The following is a 22,619-nucleotide window of genomic DNA, read 5'->3' as shown; positions in this document are numbered from 1 at the left end:
AGATTTTCTTACTCAACAGGGCATATATTTTTTAACGTATATCTCTCTTCTTTACTGTACCTAAATTCATTCACTAAACTAGTGTCTACTGATTCCTTTTCGAGGAGTCCATTGGATACACGAAGCGTAATTTAATATTCAGTGACTACATGATATAAAATGAATATTAACAAAATATTTTTCTTTTTCTTCTTCCTTTAAATTTTTCTCATTTTCCTCCCTCCATAAGTGCAGGCAAAACCTTTTGCTGTTAACCAAACAATTATTCTGTAACAAACTAAATAATATATGGAATTAGAAATGTCTTAGAGTATATTAATTATAATAATGATTTAAACATTTACTATTTATGAAATGCTACTAGAAATGACCCATTAGGTTAGATAGATTATGAATTATACCAAATAATTATGATTAATGTAATTTATTCTTTTCAGATCTGACAAACACCTGGCCGAGCAGTAACGAAAATCCCGTACTCACCAGACGGGGCAGAACCTGCGGTGGAACACATAAAATGCAACACACTGCAAGCAACGTTTGCGGGGCCTCTTGTGGACTCACTGGAGTGTAGTTATCCGGATAATTAGTGCGGCTGGGACAATACCCACATTACCAATGTTTAAACAATGGATGGCCACCGCACTTCACGATATCCATGTGCATATTAAATTTGGATCAGGATTTCTAAGTCGCTGCAGCAACCCAGCTCACAGAACACTAAAGCCGATTTCATTAATACTAAAAGCTCGGCGAGAAATATAACAAAGGCCAGCGCTGCTACTGGAAAAGCACTTCCTAACTTGAAATTCGGAACTTCTTCAGGTTTATAACCACCTGCGAAGTTTTTACCTGAGTTTCTGGTGGTACTTCTTAAGAGAAATTGTGGATAATATGAAATTAAGTGCCGCATTGCACTAATGTGAAATTATGCTGTCGAACTAGTGACTTGTGGAGGACTCCATAACTTCAAGAATTTTGTTCTTATATATGCGCTAACTAATATGCATCCTGATGTGAGCCGAGAAAGATAATATAGATGATACAGATCAAAGTGATAATATAGATCAAATAATAATAAGACAATGAATTAATTAAAATAAAATCTAACCTTATAAGCTCTTTTCTTATTAGTTACAAAGTTACGGAAATTCTTCATACGTTTAACATGACTTTTGTTTGGGGAGGGTTTGAATTTTAAGCCATATTCATGCGAATCTGAGTGCAGCCCATACTTTCAGATTAGGACTATATGTAAGCTATGAATCTCTGGGACTTTTAATAAATGCCTTTTGTTAATTTTGATTTGTTGTGAACTGGTAGAACTAACAGATGTTGGATCGCTCGCTTTAAAGAATAAAAATCTGTGTCTGAAAGGAAGAACTTAATAACTTTTAAAACTAATGATTAATGAATTCTTGAGTATTTTCTTTATAGTCTACTCGACTTATTAAAAAAAATTCTACAGCTGGCGACTTGACTTCCTTGAAACATTCCACATTTATCAAAACCTGTCAGTTTTAGTTAACTGTTACAATATGATTGATGACTTACTTTTCAATTATTTTTATATAGCTAGCTTACGTCATGCGATTTGCGTTTCCCTTTTTCTTCTTTTTTTCCGTCTATAGCACTATAAGCTACAAACAAATCATTGGTTTCCAGTGTTACATGTTACTCCTACAAATTTCACTTCAAACATGTAATCATTAGGGTAACCCATTCGTCAAAATTGTAAAAGCTACAGATATACAATTTATTCGTTCTTATGAAATTTGCCTCAAGCAGTAACGGTAAAGAAATATTGCATCCTAAAAAAACACTATGCTCACAGAAAGTTGCAATCAAAAGGCAACAACTAGAGACCTCACGTTAAAGTACTGATGCCTTTGTATGCTCTTAACGATCAACTACTGTATTCTTACGGAGCGTTGTTTAAAGGGTTGTTTTAACACATCGCGTTTACCGTTATTATGTTATTTAACTAACAGTTAATTTTTTTCTGCTGTTTTCATTTTCCTTCACGCAAGCCTCATCGAATCCAAAAGTGAAGATTAATTGATTAATTAATTAAGTAGTAAACTATTCCAACAAAAGGGCTTAAACACATCCATTTTCAACTGCAAATTATAAATATTTAAGAACTATTTGATTTTGGCGAATTGCTCGGCACTGGAGATTTCCTTGCTGCGTTATTCACGAAAGCTTATAGATTTTTGTTAACTGAGAGTTGAATTTGGTTTACAATATTTAGAACAGTTTCTTACTAAATATCTATTGGATTTGGAAATTGATTTTAATTTATTAGCTTATTTAGTTAATTTTTTTGTACTTAAAAAATATCGGGTATTTAATATACTGGTGATGATTTGTTATGGTATTCAGTGTAATTTAAACTAGTCCGTTAGGCTTAGGTAGACTGTCTAGTTCAAGCTACAGTTAAGCATTTCATACTCCCAACCAGTAGGTTACTAATAGTTTTATTTTATGTTCTCCAGTTTATTTTATATTCTCCAGTTGTGTCTACAGCAATATGAAATTCAACTAGCTTAATTACAGGTAATTTGAAGTTATCACGTTGTTGTAATGATGTTAATTAAAAGTAATGATTATTTTTTGTTTTTAACCTTTCCTGCTCTTTTTGTTTTCCCCATTAAGTACACATTGCATATATAATTTAAGTTGGAGATCAAAGTAAAATTCTGTGCAATTCAAGTCTAAAATTTAAAATGCCGTTTATGTAGCAGTAAAATTATAGAATATTATATCCAGTTAAATTTATGCCCCATCTAATGGACTTTAGGTGCATAATAAAAAATCCAAGTCGATTTGTATTGTATTACCGGCTACAAAAAACCTCAGTATCAATATTTAATTCAAAAGAAATCAATATATGCATACACATTCTTAAAATTTATACGTAGCTTCACCCATGATACATCCAAAATAGCAGGGAAATGTCGTAACGACATTGCAAACTGGTCTCGAGTTATGTTGTAAAAACGTTGTAATATGTCGTCTTTAAGACGCCCAGAAGTCCGCTAAACTCCATTGTTTTGCAACCGTTGCAAAGACGTCTTTATTACGTCTTTGCAGATGAGGTTTTTGTGGCATAGACGTCGTTATTGAGTCTTTCGCAGGTGATATTTTGATTGTGAAAGCAACGTATCACGACGTCTTAACGACGCCTAAATTTTCGCAAAATTCCACCTTTTTACAACAAATTTTGAAAATGTCGTTATTATGTCCTTGTGTTATAATGGTTAATATAAACATAAATTACAATCTCTTATTTGAAACATTATCCGATTGGAAAGAAAAATCATGTAATGCAAGTAGAAATTTTCTTTACCTGTTTTGATTTGTTAAAACGCGTTCAAACAATTTTAATATATGAATTAATTTTAATATATTTCTAAAACATTTATACTCGATAATAATAATGCAAATTTTTCGTTTTATTCATTTTTCCAAAAAGTAAAATTTTAATTTTGAAGAGACATAAAACTTTTTATTTAAAACTCTCAGCAGCATATGTAATTACTTCTTCTTTTAGTCATTTCATCTCGTACACAAATTGCATTTTAGATTAATTTTGGAGTATTTTAATCAACTAAAAAGTTTAATGTTTGTTCCAGCTCAATTTTCGATAATGCTGCATTTAAGAACTTGATATCTTTCATTACTGCAGTTCTTTCTGTTCATGTTTTATCAGAAATAAATTAAATTTTTGAAGAAGCATAATAAAATTAATTGATAACACACATAGAAATAGTTGCTGAGCTGAATATAAAAAGAAAAAAATATCTGTCAGTTCAAAAGAAAAAAAAAAAGCCTTATTTTTCCTAACTTTGTATTTAAAATAAATCAGTTTGTGCATATAAACAGAGTTTGTTGATAGCTACAGTGACATCTAATTATATTCCTTTTGTTCTACACTCACTTTTAATAAGTTACTGAAACATATAAGAAGCGAAAAAGAACTAAACATTAAGTTGGGTATGGCATTTAAAAGGCTGTTAAAAATTTTAAAACCTCTTTTAAACCATTTAGTTATTGTCAGATCTTCAAAATTTCTTCTCAGTGCAGGAAGAGTATTAAGATAATTTTAGTAAAAAATTGAAAAACCAGTAAATTCATCGATTTGGGTTTACCAATTCTCCTTAAAAATGTTACCGATTCTGCAAAAATGGCAAATATTTTAAATGTAGAATCCCCTTTTTACTAGTACCAGGTATCCTGAGCAACGTGTATTATGTTGACCTCAAAACTTACACATCTCTCGGACGTTTCTTGAGTATTCCCTCGTTTTTTATATATCCTATTGATCTGAGAGTTATTTAGATCAGGTCTACGAATCAGGTTCATCGTGGGCTAAGACAAACAGAATGCTTGAAGTTGGGCAGCGTCTTGGACATCTGGTAAGCCATAGTATGACTGTGTCCAGCTCTAACCCAGTGATACATCCTAAAAAAAAAAAAGGTCTCTTACTGTTGCAAAACTAATTTTGTACCTTGTAACATGAATTTTGGATAGATGGATTTTAAAATGCTCCGATGTCTCAAAGACACGAAGCTTTTAAAAAAACATCTATGTCTTCTCTCGGATCAGAAATTTAGCCCAATAATATGGCACTTAACAATACCGAATAAGTTGGCAGTTAATCACTTAGGTAGCACATTGGAATAAAGAACAGAAATGAAAGTCGAATGATCTGAGTATTTTATCTTTTTTACTGTCAGATAAATATTCTAAATTATTCACTAAACAAAAATGTTATTCGATTGCTATACGTTTTTCATATAATTCCTTCCGGAAAATTAAAATTTCGTTATTTTATGAACACTGCGCACATAAAAGCCGACAAATATAGACGAAGATACATTATTTTTAAAGAATCAACCAGTATTCAACGAAATTGGAAATGCAGTTCTCTAAAGCTCTAGAATTCAAATCATTTCGTGACTAAAAATATTTTTTGACAAAGGGTTGTGAGGACGAAAAGCCATCAACTTAGAGTACATGTTGCTGTTCCATAAAATCAAATAGCTACTCCGACCTCATGTTGTTGATATTTTCCTTTCAGAAAATATTTACATTCACAAAGAATGTCAAAAGGAAGGGAAAAATACATTTCTAATAAACTACACAGTAGAGTATTTACATTTATTCGCGAATGAAAATGCTATACATAAAATGCTATAGGTAAAATACCTTAGATAAAACTTCAGGTTATCATCTCATGAATTCTATAAAAACAGGATTCAAGAGCAGATTTTCTTACTCAACAGGGCATATATTTTTTAACGTATATCTCTCTTCTTTACTGTACCTAAATTCATTCACTAAACTAGTGTCTACTGATTCCTTTTCGAGGAGTCCATTGGATACACGAAGCGTAATTTAATATTCAGTGACTACATGATATAAAATGAATATTAACAAAATATTTTTCTTTTTCTTCTTCCTTTAAATTTTTCTCATTTTCCTCCCTCCATAAGTGCAGGCAAAACCTTTTGCTGTTAACCAAACAATTATTCTGTAACAAACTAAATAATATATGGAATTAGAAATGTCTTAGAGTATATTAATTATAATAATGATTTAAACATTTACTATTTATGAAATGCTACTAGAAATGACCCATTAGGTTAGATAGATTATGAATTATACCAAATAATTATGATTAATGTAATTTATTCTTTTCAGATCTGACAAACACCTGGCCGAGCAGTAACGAAAATCCCGTACTCACCAGACGGGGCAGAACCTGCGGTGGAACACATAAAATGCAACACACTGCAAGCAACGTTTGCGGGGCCTCTTGTGGACTCACTGGAGTGTAGTTATCCGGATAATTAGTGCGGCTGGGACAATACCCACATTACCAATGTTTAAACAATGGATGGCCACCGCACTTCACGATATCCATGTGCATATTAAATTTGGATCAGGATTTCTAAGTCGCTGCAGCAACCCAGCTCACAGAACACTAAAGCCGATTTCATTAATACTAAAAGCTCGGCGAGAAATATAACAAAGGCCAGCGCTGCTACTGGAAAAGCACTTCCTAACTTGAAATTCGGAACTTCTTCAGGTTTATAACCACCTGCGAAGTTTTTACCTGAGTTTCTGGTGGTACTTCTTAAGAGAAATTGTGGATAATATGAAATTAAGTGCCGCATTGCACTAATGTGAAATTATGCTGTCGAACTAGTGACTTGTGGAGGACTCCATAACTTCAAGAATTTTGTTCTTATATATGCGCTAACTAATATGCATCTTGATGTGAGCCGAGAAAGATAATATAGATGATACAGATCAAAGTGATAATATAGATCAAATAATAATAAGACAATGAATTAATTAAAATAAAATCTAACCTTATAAGCTCTTTTCTTATTAGTTACAAAGTTACGGAAATTCTTCATACGTTTAACATGACTTTTGTTTGGGGAGGGTTTGAATTTTAAGCCATATTCATGCGAATCTGAGTGCAGCCCATACTTTCAGATTAGGACTATATGTAAGCTATGAATCTCTGGGACTTTTAATAAATGCCTTTTGTTAATTTTGATTTGTTGTGAACTGGTAGAACTAACAGATGTTGGATCGCTCGCTTTAAAGAATAAAAATCTGTGTCTGAAAGGAAGAACTTAATAACTTTTAAAACTAATGATTAATGAATTCTTGAGTATTTTCTTTATAGTCTACTCGACTTATTAAAAAAAATTCTACAGCTGGCGACTTGACTTCCTTGAAACATTCCACATTTATCAAAACCTGTCAATTTTAGTTAACTGTTACAATATGATTGATGACTTACTTTTCAATTATTTTTATATAGCTTACGTCATGCGATTTGCGTTTCCCTTTTTCTTCTTATTTTCCGTCTATAGCACTATAAGCTACAAACAAATCATTGGTTTCCAGTGTTACATGTTACTCCTACAAATTTCACTTCAAACATGTAATCATTAGGGTAACCCATTCGTCAAAATTGTAAAAGCTACAGATATACAATTTATTCGTTCTTATGAAATTTGCCTCAAGCAGTAACGGTAAAGAAATATTGCATCCTAAAAAAACACTATGCTCACAGAAAGTTGCAATCAAAAGGCAACAACTAGAGACCTCACGTTAAAGTACTGATGCCTTTGTATGCTCTTAACGATCAACTACTGTATTCTTACGGAGCGTTGTTTAAAGGGTTGTTTTAACACATCGCGTTTACCGTTATTATGTTATTTAACTAACAGTTAATTTTTTTCTGCTGTTTTCATTTTCCTTCACGCAAGCCTCATCGAATCCAAAAGTGAAGATTAATTGATTAATTAATTAAGTAGTAAACTATTCCAACAAAAGGGCTTAAACACATCCATTTTCAACTGCAAATTATAAATATTTAAGAACTATTTGATTTTGGCGAATTGCTCGGCACTGGAGATTTCCTTGCTGCGTTATTCACGAAAGCTTATAGAATTTGGTAACTGAGAGTTGAATTTGGTTTACAATATTTAGAACAGTTTCTTACTAAATATCTATTGGATTTGGAAATTGATTTTAATTTATTAGCTTATTTAGTTAATTTTTTTGTACTTAAAAAATATCGGGTATTTAATATACTGGTGATGATTTGTTATGGTATTCAGTGTAATTTAAACTGGTCCGTTAGGCTTAGGTAGACTGTCTAGTTCAAGCTACAGTTAAGCATTTCATACTCCCAACCAGTAGGTTACTAATAGTTTTATTTTATGTTCTCCAGTTTATTTTATATTCTCCAGTTGTGTCTACAGCAATATGAAATTCAACTAGCTTAATTACAGGTAATTTGAAGTTATCACGTTGTAGTAATGATGTTAATTAAAAGTAATGATTATTTTTTGTTTTTAACCTTTCCTGCTCTTTTTGTTTTCCCCATTAAGTACACATTGCATATATAATTTAAGTTGGAGATCAAAGTAAAATTCTGTGCAATTCAAGTCTAAAATTTAAAATGCCGTTTATGTAGCAGTAAAATTATAGAATATTATATCCAGTTAAATTTATGCCCCATCTAATGGACTTTAGGTGCATAATAAAAAATCCAAGTCGATTTGTATTGTATTACCGGCTACAAAAAACCTCAGTATCAATATTTAATTCAAAAGAAATCAATATATGCATACACATTCTTAAAATTTATACGTAGCTTCACCCATGATACATCCATAATAGCACGGAAATGTCGTAACGACATTGCAAACTGGTCTCGAGTTATGTTGTAAAAACGTTGTAATATGTCGTCTTTAAGACGCCCAGAAGTCCGCTAAACTCCATTGTTTTGCAACCGTTGCAAAGACGTCTTTATTACGTCTTTGCAGATGAGGTTTTTGTGGCATAGACGTCGTTATTGAGTCTTTCGCAGGTGATATTTTGATTGTGAAAGCAACGTATCACGACGTCTTAACGACGCCTAAATTTTCGCAAAATTCCACCTTTTTACAACAAATTTTGAAAATGTCGTTATTATGTCCTTGTGTTACACATTGATTTATGCAGAAAAATAAGCTTAATAATTAATATATTTCTCTTCTTTTTTTAAAATTTTGTATTCCTTGTATTTTTCTAAAGTTTAAATATTTTATCATTTCCTGAAAACCAGAAGATACTACTATTTTTTCTCTTTAGACTAAATATGCATAATTAATAATATCCTTAATTATTTTCAGTACTTTAAACTATAGTTTTTAAATTTCTTTTTAGACTAAATAGGCATAATTAATAATGGCCTTAATTATTTTCAGTATTTTAAACTATAATTTTTAAATTTCTCTTTAGACTAAATATGCATAATTAATAATAGCCTTAATTATTTTCAGTACTTTAACTACATTTTTTAAAATAACTTAAATTCTGAGTTACGATAATTTAAGATATCATCAATTTTTTTTCTTAAGTGAGAGTAATTATCAAAGTGGTTATTTTAAATACATAACATTAATAGTAGGTTTAAGTAAATAAAACTCAATCTGACATAAATAAAACTAAAGATATATATGTGGGATAAAAAAGTGGGTTTCTAATAAAAGCATTATCACATTTATTTCTGTTAAATCTCAGAGACATTGAAAATTGCCCCTGTCATGATAAATTAGGATGCGGTTCATAATCAGTATTTTACCTGAACTCAAGTATAAATTTATTTGCGTTTCATAGTAAAAAATATAACCATAAACTTCTATATCTCCAAGATATGCAAATGAAAGACTATATAAAGTAGTTAATAAATGTGATAAAAATATTTCATACAAAAATATACCTAAATCTAATAACCAAAAAAAAAAACTTCCTATATTCATATCTAAAATGAAATAATAACTTAGCAAACAACATACATGACAGCACTATTTAAGAAAAGAAAAAACATGAACTATTAGTGTTTGAAAGTATAAATAGCAGAAGGAAGGTGACAGAACTAAAATTTCCAATTAATAAAAAAAAATTGTGTTTTTGAAATAGTAAGCAATTAAAAGGGCAATAATTATGAATTGCAGTATTTACTAGTAATGCTGATGTTTCTTAACACCATTTCGGCCCACCAGCGGCCGAGCGGTAAAGTCGCTGAACACTGGTAGTTCGGTCCGAGGTTCGAATCCCGCGAACGGGCTGGCTGCATGGGCGTTTTCGTGGTTTTCCCCATGTGTAACGTGTATACGAGCCAGTTTCCCTTAGAAAGTCCTCCACGAAGGCATCCCTCCCCTTAGGCATATAGCCCTAGTGTGCTTTGCCATAATTAAATAAACCAAACCAAACCAAACCTTAACACCATTTCTTTCAAACATATGTTAATGTATTTACTTATTTTTAGTTTCTACATTTTAGAATAGTGGTAGATTACAATGATTATTTCATGCACTTTTTATAATCAATAACTTTCCTTTTGTTACAGCACAGAAATAATTGAAATAATATAGTATACGATAGTAAGCTAAGTACGCTAAAGTAAGCTCTTCGTTAAAAAACACGCAATGAAACTTTTTGCTTCTATTTATTATGAATTTCTTTGTTATCACAAGCACATAAAAAGTAAGCGAAGAAAATAGAATATACTTAAGTTTAATAAAAAATAAAACCTAATTTCCAACATTCATAACATTCATTTATTGAGGTAATCTAATAAACATACATAACGGCTATAGAATATACTTAAATTTAATAAAAAATGAAATATAATTTCTAACATTCATTTATTGAGATAATCTAATAAACATACACAACGCCAATATATATATATATATATATATATAAAAAAACGCGAATTACACAGTGTCTGGAAGAATAGATACCAAACGAAAAGTAATAAAACTGCAATTTGCAATCTATAAAAAATATTTAGTGGTTTTTAATATTACACAATTAAATGTGACATAATTATAGATTACAATATTTCATAGAAATGCTAAGGTTTCCTTAACACTAGTTTTTCGATCATTCATTTCATACACTGTTTAAAATCATTAACCTTTTCTGCATATTATACAAAAGACAACATACTATAGAATATGCATTATTATTAATTTTAATGTATTGCTTCTAGCTATTACATACATCTAATTCATCTTCAGCAGTCATATTAAGTACTGGTACCAGTCTAATAACTTCTTTGCATTTTGAAAATAATGAACATACAATAACAGCTTGAATTGCATTGATTGCATTTTCAGCAAAACCAGAAAGTGCCTTACCGTTATATGTTATTTTTGGTTTTATATGAATTAATTCTAAGAACCAACCTTTCAATATGTACACAATAATCGATTAATATGAATGATATATGATATAGCACTTAGGACGTTATAACCGAAGCTCAGTGCTAATCAGGGTATCAAATATTGCACCGCTGGAACACAGAAGATTGGAGAACACCACCATATAACGTTTTAATCACCGGAAACACATAAAACACCAAAACAGAAGAATATTTCACGAACACTATATTCACAATTAGCACGTTGCATTCGATATTTTGTAAATGATATATCCAACATTTTGGTGTCTTCTTGTAGAGCAGATATTCACAAACAAAATTAGCAAAAATTCCGCATTCTCACGATGATTTCTGTTCAACTCAGAGGCTTTCAAACAGGAGCTCACAGCAATGGAACTTCACTCGCTGAAGTTCCATTGCTGTGAAACAAACAAAATATTCTCAAACAAAATAAGCAAAAATTCCGCATTCTCACGATGATTTAACTTAGAGGCTTTCAAACAGGAGCTCACAGCAATGGAACTTCATTCGCTGAAGGCAGTTGAAGTAACTAGATAGGAGCAGAACAATGAGAAGACTCACAGTGCGTTCTTTGATTGACAGTTATTTATATCAGTCATTGCTTGATTCAGTTTCAAACATGAAGTCAGACTTTTCATATGCCTTACAGATGGCACCTTTACCAAATTACTTAAAAGAACTGATGGAATCAAGTAATTGTGCAGTTAACAACTTCGAATTTGGCAGCTAACCAAAGCGCGCAAAACCTCCAGATATTCGTTTATATAAGCATCCAGTAAACAATATGCATTGAATGTCATCGGTTGAAGAGCAATGCAGTGTAACTTTCAGTGATTTATACGACTGCTTTAAACCTTTCGACAGTTCTTCTTATAATTTAATAGGATCTTTTTTAAATGGCCTAGAAGAATTATTTCAACTGAATAGAATTACGAACAATATTCACAAGATTATACGTATTTACAAAAAATATTTATCGGGTTCGCTAAAACATTTATAATGTCAATGTCGCCAAATCCAGAGTTTACCGTATAGGATTAAACAAAGCATTTTTGAATGTATGGAGATGGGCAAAAACGTAAGAACATAACAAACAGTTCATCAGAATAACATATCAAAAGACTTTTAGAGATTTTGCCACACGGGCTAGTGAGGGCAAGCCTTGGAGTGTTCTATCATCAAACCCAGCTTTTGTTTCTGACCACCCGCGAACAGTTGCGGTTGCATCTTTTAGACTATTGACGGGACGCATATTTCACAAGTGCACATCTGTATAGCCATCGAGGGAGTGGCTTCTAGGATCGACCAATGGACATCCATTAATATTTCTGTCATGTCACATGACCTTTCGTGTGCTTTAAGATTTAAGCAAGATGGTTGAAAATATTTTGCCACGCAATATTTTGTACAAAATAATTAAAGCATAGTCGATTTCTTCTAGAAATTTTCATTGCGAAGTTAGATCAAATATAAGCAATTGTGAAGATTTCACCGACTTTTTGAACGAATTTGAAATACGTACATACAAACATATGTTGCACACTCCGCAAAAATATCCATGTGAAATATTACTTAATAAATGGTAAATAAGATGAAGAAAAAAATATGTGATAAACATCTGAGTCCAAATGCTATCTTTATGTAAAACTATGCATATGACAAAAATATTTACACCAATTATATATGTAAATAGAAGTCAGCATATTTTATTGTAATCTATATGAAAAAGATGTTCTATAATAGTTGCCAATGCAGTATTTTATTCAAAGTGAACTTTACTAATTTGCATTAGTATACACTTTGTTAAATTTCCCATTTAATAACTGCTTACTCTTAAATATACTGTCTACACAAGAAATACTCATCAAACAGAATGACTTTATCTTATTCACAACGAATATATTATTCAAATATAATTTTTATTGTTAACAGCGAATATAATCAGGTTATGCACAAAGGTTTTGACTGAATCTTGCCTCTTAAAAATCAAAAGAATGCAAGCATTGAAATAAGAAAACATTAGATTCACTGTAACACTTCCAGTCCTTCTCAGATGAATTAAAAAAAATATACACTTGAATTCTCTTAATCCTCAGGTGTTAGGCCGTGAACATCAATTCAAATATTAATGCGTGATAAAAATCGCGAGCGTGAAATGTCAGAAATTAGTTAAACTCATAAACTGAAAGCACAACAAGATTTTCTACTATTACGCCATACATTTATAACTGCAAAACAAATGCAAATTAAAACGTAAACAACATACCCTCGCATGCACAAAGATTTAGCGACACAAGAGCAATAAAAGCTCATTAGTCCATTTTCGAAACCCCTTCCTCAGTGGCTACACAGATGTGCACTTGTGAAATATGCTGACGGGACATGACTTTCTACAGAATCATTTATTTCGCATTGGACTAGCTGATTTGCTGTTGTGTGTTTTATGTAATAGTGGACGGCCAATGACGGCAGAACATTTGGACGAGTGTGAATCTAATCTAATCTAAGAAAATAAGCCGTACCGCCAAAATTGGCACAACCGGCAATTTAAAAGAAACAAACTGAAAGATAACTGGATAAACACTACAACAGAATAAGGACTACTTATCCAAAAACTCATCCTCCGCTGGAGATGTGTCGGCGTCGCCAACGGGTCATCTCGACCTTCATTCAGAATAGAAACCACCTATTTCTTAACATAAAATGACTAAATTGAACTCAAGACAAATGCTAACCTAAACAACAATTATAAAATACAAATATTGCCTAGCTTAACGAACAATAAGCATTTACAGTTTTCAGTAAATTATACATTCTATGTATACAAATTACATTATAATTTATGCAATTCAACTCAAAAATTTAAGCAATTAAACAAAAGGATCGAAATATACATAATTATTCAAATTGGTAATAATTTTTATAAGTCCTAATTTAGCTTTATTATTGCTATATAGATATTTTTCATTATTTATAGATATATTTCGAAAATATTCTCCTCTAATTTCCTTCGTTAAGGCACAGTCCCAAATGTAATGTCCATTAGATGCTCCAGATGCATCCTGACCACATCGGCAATGAATATCTTTCCCATGAAACCTTTTTAGATATTCTGGAAATTGGCCATGTCCTGTTATCAATTGATTTAGCAATCTATTGTAACTTAATCTTTGCTCTTTGACAACAGGAAATATTTTATAAACCTTTCGCCCAGTTTTGTCATAATGCCATCTTTGTTGCCATGTGTGGAGAATCTTGTCATGTAGTACACTCTTAATATAATTAAGAGATAAAGGAACCGTGGTATCAATATCTGTATTATAGCATGCTTCCTTAGCAGCAGAATCTGCTGCTTCATTTCCATAAATATTCGAATGTCCTTTTATCCAATTTATATGTAATTTCATTTTTGAATTAATATTGTGAATATAATTTCTGACTTTATCTACTTTTGCAGATAAACATTTTCTAGAATTAAGAGCTCTAAGGATGCTCTGGGAATCTGTGAACACCGAAATCTCCCAATTTGTAATATATTTCTCATTTTCTTCCTCATTAGCCCATCTTATGGCGTATTCAAAGGCAATAAGTTCTGCATCAAAAATAGTTGAATTATTATTCAATCTTAATTTAGATTTATATACAAATTTATTATTTGCAAAAGCAACAAATGCTGCTCCAACATTTTTATCAATCACGGAGCCATCAGAGAATAATTCCAAACCAACACCAGTTGGAAGAAGTGTCTTCCAGGTAACCTCTTTAAATTGTGCCGGATGAAAATGAAACTTTTCTAATTTTGGATCAATTTCTTTATTAGAAATCTTCAGGTCACAATAATCTATATTCTTCTTCATATGAACAGCTTTATAAATCAGCGTTTCAGCTTCAGCTACTAAATCTATAGGCATAACCCCAGCTAAGACCTGTAGGCTGGTGGTAGAGACTGTTCTGTAGCATCCCGTAATGGGTAGCATTGCAACCCTCTGAATCTGTAGCAATTTATTTCTCACCCTTTCCGTTCCAGTCCACCAAACGGGTGAGCCATACAAGATTATTCGTTCAATTCCTCTATTGTATAACTCTTTTAAAATACTTTTACTTTTAAAAGAATCCATACATAATAATCTATTCATCTTATTCATAATCTTAAAAATTTTTTCTTTCAATTTAGTTAAATGTGGCAACCAACTTAAATTTGTATCCAAAATTATACCTAAGTATTTAAGTGTTTTTTCGCTGCGGATTCTTTTTCCATTCCACGTCAATAAAGGTAATCTGATTAATTTTGAGCCTTTTGGGATTGTTATCATAGCCATTTTATCTTGGCTAATATCCAGCTTATTTACTTTACACCAGTTATAAAGTTTATCTAGAGCATTCTTTGCTTTTTCTTCTATAATTAATCTATTACTTCCAGAAATCACCAACACAAAATCGTCAGCATAAGCCTGCAAAAATACATCCTTTTCAAATTTCAATTGTAAGGCAGTATCAGCCACCAGGTTCCAAAGTGTAGGGCCTAAAACAGAACTCTGAGGAGCACCTTTATTATAATATTTCTCAATATTTATATTATTTATTCTGTAAATAATTTTCCTATTATTTAGATAACTATTAATAATATTGAAGAGGTTTTGAGGACATTTTAAATCTAGAAGTCTTGATTTGATGCTGGGCCACCATAAGCTATTAAAGGCATTGCTAATGTCGATTGCAATCAAAGTAGTATGTAAATTCTTTATCTTATTAATTCTTATAGTGTCAATAATATTATTAATTGCCAAGATAGTATCTTTTCCTGGCGTAAATCCATATTGATTTGCATTTAATAGATTATTTCTACCAAGAAAATAAACAAGCCTATTGTTAATCAATTTATCGAGAACTTTACCCAAAGTGGGTAGTAAACAAATTGGCCTGTAAGAAGCCGCTTGCTCAGGAGGTTTATCTTGTTTTAAAAGCAAAACCAATTTGCCAATCTTCCATGTCTCAGGAAAATGTCCCTGTTGAAAACAAATATTAAATAGATCCAAAATGAATTTCCTATTTACATAATAAAGTTCTTTATAAATTTCCAAAGGAATGTTATCATGACCGGGAGCTTTATTCATTTTCATACTCTCCAGAGCAGCAGAAAGCTCATCGGCAGTAAACAAAACATCATTAAAAGACTCCAAATCAACTTTTATTTTCCTTCGGATATCCCGATGTTCACTTTCATCCTCCTCTTCTTTATCTTCCATAAAGTGGAAGTTCATAATTTCCTTTATTGTATCTTCTATATTTTCTGTGTAAGTACCATTACTTTTACGGATAGCAGTAAAAGTGACAGGGTTCATCTGCTTATCTGTGGCAATTTTAAAATGCGTGCCAAACGGACTTTGCAGAGACAATTTATCCCATATTTTAATCCAGTGATTTTTCTTTGCAATTCTAATGTTCTTTCTATATATTGCAAGATGTTTACAATAAATTTTTTTATAATTTAATCTATCTTCGCCACAGGAATTCTGAAATCTTCTTCTAGAAGCTCGAACTTTTTTCCTTTCAGTATTTAATCCATTATTCCACCATGGAGAATAGTTTTTCTTTTTTCCTGTATCGTTATAATTAAACCGAACATTTTCACATATGTCACATATGATAGAATTAATTTCATGTAATTGAGATTCTATATCTTCATTGATTTCAATGCCAGAAAAATTTTCAAACATAAGCTCCTTTAGAGCAATCCAGTTCAATCTATTCAACTTAATTTGGTTATTTTGTGTATCATCAATTATCACATTTCTAATCTCAAAATGAATATAATTATGATCACAAAGGCTAATTTTATCAGAAACTTGCCAATTACATATCTCAATGTCTTTAATCAATCTGGAAGCAGTAATATCAATCCATGAATTTCCCAATACTGAAGAGTATGTGGGAAAACTGTTTCTATTGTTGTTTACAACAAAGTTATTTTCAAGTAGAAATTCTGCTAATTTTTTTCCCCTTGAATCCATGTGGTTTTGGCCCCACAATGGATGTTTACAATTGACATCACCATTTATTACTAATGAAGTATTTTTAAATCTATCAAACAAAGAAGACAAACAACGTAAATGATCATCAATAGTTTCTGACGGGGAAAAATAGCATGTAATCAAGAGAAAAGGACTTTTTCCATCCACCAAAACAGCAACTATGTCTTTAGAAGCATAAATTTGTAAAATGGATAAATTTTCATTGAATACAAAGACACCAGATCTTATGTTCTCACCTTTATTATAATATGTTCTGGCACTTATTGGTAAACCATATATCTTTCCTTGATAAACATAAGGTTCTTGTATGCAGATCAGATCAGTATCACTTTCTGTAACCTCAACTCTCAATTGTTCTGTGGCCTTGATTGCATGATGTAAATTGATTTGACAAATTTTAATTGTATGAGATTTACAAGCCATAATCAATTTTTTTGGTCAATAAATCAACTTGTCTAATATAACAAGGACATTCTTTAAATGTATTTTCATGTTTAGTATTAAGGCCCAGTCCAAATCTCGAATTTGCTATTGTACCATTATAACATTTATAATCTGTTGCGGTACATTCAGTTTGAGAGTGACCTTCTAAACTGCATTTATTACAAATAGAGGTTTTTGTACAAGCTTTTTTAGTGTGTCCAAAACCATAACATTGGAAGCATCTGGTAACTCTTTTATATTATCTAATCTGGTGCCTTGTCCATTTTAAATACATTTTCTTGTCTTTCATAACCAGATTAAATGATTGTGGGTCCAAGGAAACGATCCAATGACATCCCATATTTGATTTCATTTTGAATCTCGGTTCCATAATCGCATTCTCGAGAACGACATTCTGAGATTTCAGTAAATCCCTTATTTCCTCTCCATTCAAGGCAGGATCAACATTATAAATCATAATTCGTGGATGTATTTTCTTAGGTCTTTTTACATCCAGTTCTTCTTTCAATGTACTATTTTCTCTTATTGCATTTTCAATTATTGACAAATCGTCGTATTTAGTGACCTTAATCAATACTCCACCATTTTTTATTTTTTGTACACTCTGCACACCTATTTTAAGATCAGTTGGAGAAATGTTTTTAATTAATTTCTCCTTTACTTGTTCAGAAGTTTGATTCCTTTCTTTAGGATATATTAGAGTCACAAATTCTACTTCTTGTTTCTTAAAACTTTTTGTTCTAGATCGTGATCTTGATCTTTGTTGAACTTTTTCTGCATAAGTAGCAGCTTGCTTTTTATGCTTTCCTCTTATAATATTTTCTCTTTCGGCCAATCTTCCTCTTAGTTCACCATTTTCAATAAGAACACCATTCATTGCATTCTGCAGTTTTCTAAATATTTCTCTAATTTTATTACCTACAGATTTGTTCACCTTATCAGATGGGTTACCTAAAACTTCATCCAATTCTTTAGTTTTCATTAATAAAGGACAGTACGTTGTCAGCGATATAAGATACAGTATCTTCCGATACCGTTGAAATTCTGTCCTCTTTTTCAAGAACTTCCAGCTCATTATTCGCCATCCCACGCAGAAAGACTAACTGAATGGTGCACCAAAACTTCAATTGTAAATAAAGGCATCCATTATTAGCCGTGTTCGAAGTTTGAAAAGCTTATATCTCTTAAAAGACTTGTTGCAAATAAGTAAAATTTTGCATAAATATCCACAAAAGTGTATAGAATGAAAGCACAATCAATTTATATATTTACATGGTGTATAAACTTCAAATAAACAGAAAAACTTTACAAACGTATGCAAATGAGCCACTCAGAAATTCAACGTAAAAAGGCTTGTAACTTTCAAAGTACTTAAATCCGAAGCACCAGACCAAGCACGTAATTCAAAAGTAGCATATAATTAAAAAACATGCATTATAAATCCACTTTTTATCAAAATTAAGCAAAAATACTCACATGCGTATGCTAATGAGCAGCTTGACACGTAGAAATTTTTAAACACTTCTAACTTTCTCAGTTTTACTCATCCAGTCAAAAGATGCACATTTTCAGAAACCGGAATGAAAGATGGATATAAAAAACTCACTTTCACATTCACAAAATTAAAGTTTACCGAAATACAAAGACTTTTTTTCCAGACCAAAACACACACCAAACAACATGGATGCCAGTTACGGTTAGCCACGAGGACGAGTGTGAAGCACTGACAAATTTTTCTTGTAGATTTCAGCGCTATTGGCAAGCAAGGAGTTTAATGGCCTAACGGCCAATGTAACTGGCATTTGACAAATAAGCAGTTCATCAGAATTTTTATAGGTAATAAATTTCGTATTTTGGTTCACAGTTTCTCTAATTTTTATATCAATATTTATTAGTAATTTATCTAATCCCTTAATTTTGTTGTTTTCCATGAAAAGTGTTAATATTTCTTTCTCTTTTTTCATTTTTCCATTCAGCTTCTCTTGACTGTCGGCGAGTTTTCCGTCGTATATATTGGACAGCCGTTAAATATGCATGGATATGCATCATCTTTTAACATTGGACGTTTTCTCGGAATTCTTAAAATCATCCCATTTTTATCCGTGAATACATCTTCACGCACAAGCATAACTTCGCGAAAATTGTACTTTTTGCACTGTATGCAGTAAATTATTTCATATCATGTAATAAATAAATTCGTTATAAATTAATTCAAATAAATTCGTCTTTACTTCAAACGTAATAAATAAAGTCATATTTCAGTAGTGAAATAATTGCTAACATGTGATTTGCATTGATTTCGGAAATATGATTTTTTAAAATAGTATATAAAATACATAATTTAATAACTTACTTTATAGATTAGTTTCATTTTTAAATATTTTGCTATAATATTTATAAAAAATATTTTAAGTATTAATAAAATTTTAAACAATAGTTTAGCACGTATTTTTAGTTCTAATTAAATTTAATAAAGCAAAAGTATTTATAGTAAATTTATATTTCATTAGATGAATCTACCTTAGATTAATATATTTAGATGAAATAAAGTAATGAAACGTTGCAAAGTAAATCTTATGCGGACTTCAGATTCTTGAAAGAGCATATTTTATCTCTTCACATTCTAAAAGTAACGCTGATGAACTGTGAAAAAAATGCTAAAACAACCACGTCTAAAAGCGGCTACATCATGACGTTTTAGCGACGTCGACAAATTGCCAAGATACAACGGCAAATACTTTGCGTCTTCGCAACGTTGTAAAGAGGTCGTAAAAGTTACCACGACCACTTTGCAACGTCGTGTGCTACCTGGGATTCGTATTTATAATAATTAAATTAGTTTATTATCTTATTTCATCTCATATAACTTCGTTCGTTATATCGAAACTCCGCCCATCGCATTATTTGTCTGGAAATAATGTTTTTTTCAGTATTATTGGAAAGTCATATTTGAGGATGCAAGATCAATAGGAAGGCATGAGATATCTCTGTTAGAATAAGAATTAAAACTCGCTTGGAGGAACAGTGGTAACTTGAAGGAATAGGGTAGAAAACGGAATGTTGTCTAGCTAAATTCTGTTGATGGAAAAACTCTTCATTCTTGCATTATTTAGTAAACGCGTTTTAAACTGATATTTATACTCAGCTGTTAAAAGTTTTAGAACACAAAGGCCATCTCCTTGGTAAAGCTGAAATGTTTTAAGAGTTTGACAAATTTTGCAAAGAATATAGAATTGACAAAAATAGAATTCAGAAACAAAGCTGGTATTCTTGTATTAGTATCGAAAACGATTGTTACTGATAGAAAAAAATTGCTGAAAGATGTGAAAAATCTGCTGGCAAGAAGTCACATATCCGGAATGACAAATTGCGTTACATGTTCGGAATGACAATTTGTGTGCATTCTGCAGGAGTTTTACTCTTTCAGTTATCAGGACTACTATTTCTTCTGATTGCTTTTGCAAACATCCTGGAGTCCTGTTTAAGAACAAAGAGTTTACTTTAAACTACGTTCCTACAAGTGTAGAAGTACAAGTATACAAGTGTAGTGAAAATTTCAAAACAGGGGGCTTTTGTCAGCGCTTGTTTTAATTTTTCAAAAGCGGTGTTAGCTTCGGCTGTTTAGGAGAATCTTGCCTTCTTCTGTTTTAATTTTAATAATGGTTCGGCAATACTTACGAAGTCCTTTATAAAGTATCTGTAGTACGAACACATTCCTAGATAAGAAGATAATGTTTTCACAGTATTTGGCAGCGGGTAATTTTGAATGGCAATTATTTTTGATTTATCTGTTTCAATTCCTTTCTGGGAAATTTTATACCTCAAATAACGTAATTCTTTTGCTGCGAATTCACACTTATATCAACATTAACTATTAGACCGGCCTAATTTAACAACGAAAACACCTCTCTTAAATATTCAATATGTCGTTGCAAATTATCACTGGTGATAATAATGTCATCCAAATATATAAAAGTGCTCTTTCCTAGTAAGGGTCGTAAAAAAATATTCATACAACGTTAAAATGTTGCTGGTGCACCCGACAGGCCAAACGGCGTACGCAAAAATGCATAAGTGCCAGACTTAGTTATGAAAGTTGTTTGAGGTATATCTTCAGGCTTTACGCCTATTTGAAAATAACCAGATGTTAAATCTAGTGTAGTCATATATCTAGTGGAAGTTATATTTCTTAAGATTTCCTCAATAATGGGTAATGGGTACACCGGATATTTTGTGACGTTGTTGAGTTTGCGATAGTCTATTGGAAAACGCTACCTTTTCGAGTGTGTAGCTGGATATTCATTATGTTTCCTACATAGAACCACGGAACTGACAGCGTAATGGCAGACCTCACATTCAGTTAATCGATGTTAAACGAATTTCGCATACTGCACATGCCCAGAAGAGAATTTGACGCAATTTTAAAAGAAGATAAATACGTTATATGGTTGATATTCTGTTATATGGGCGTAAACTGTTCGGGGTTTTAAAACTTGTTCGGGTGTACGTTGCTTCATAACTTAAAAGTAAATATTGATTGTAAATTACGCAAATTTTCGTTTAAGAAGGATTACAAGATCTATTAGCTGAATCTTTATTGATTATACTTCCGAGGAATAAAAGTAGTTGAGCATTTACCATACGTTCATTCGTATATACTTTAACAAATTAAATAATAAATCCAGTTTAAATTACTGAATTTTAAGTAAAAAAATTATTATAAATAACTGATAATACATATATTAAATGTAATGTTTATGAAAAAATAAACCAAAATGAAATGAAACAGAAGCAAATGCAATAAGCACAAACAAATTTTCGTATTATTGCAACTGTAACCAGTCGATGAGACCTACATGACGAACAGGCTTGTGTAAGGTTGCTTATGCTTAGTGTCGCCAGTACACCATTGAGAATGCGCAGTAAGCGAAATTCGACAGCACTGATCAATTTAACGTGCGGTTTGCCATCACGAGGACTGGCATAACTACTGGAATTGGCGTAATCTAACATATCTTTTGATATGCCCTTCAATAAATTTTTCTTTAGATTTATCGTAACGGTATGACTTGTGCCTAACAGGTTGTGAGTCTCCAGTATTTATTACAGTATCCAGTATCTAGTATCTGTTGAGTGTTCTTCGGCTGGCAGGTGCTGAAGATTTACTGTGGGGAGCTCTGCTTTCACTTCTGGGACTGGCTTCATGGATAACTTAGGTGATGAGTACTGAAAATCTAGTTGCGCTTCAGCTGCTGAAAGAAAATAAATCCCCAAAATGATGCAATCCTAGAGATTTTTTACAATAAGAAATATAATTTTTACCTGCTAGTCCTTAATACGGATATATAAGGGAATTTAACCTATACTTACAT

The sequence above is a fragment of the Stegodyphus dumicola genome, chromosome 1 (genome assembly GCF_044657685.1).
Source record: "Stegodyphus dumicola isolate Sdum_Otavi_A_Nest chromosome 1, ASM4465768v1".
Classification (NCBI taxonomy): Eukaryota; Metazoa; Arthropoda; class Arachnida; order Araneae; family Eresidae; genus Stegodyphus; species Stegodyphus dumicola.
This window is presented reverse-complemented; position numbering follows the sequence as displayed.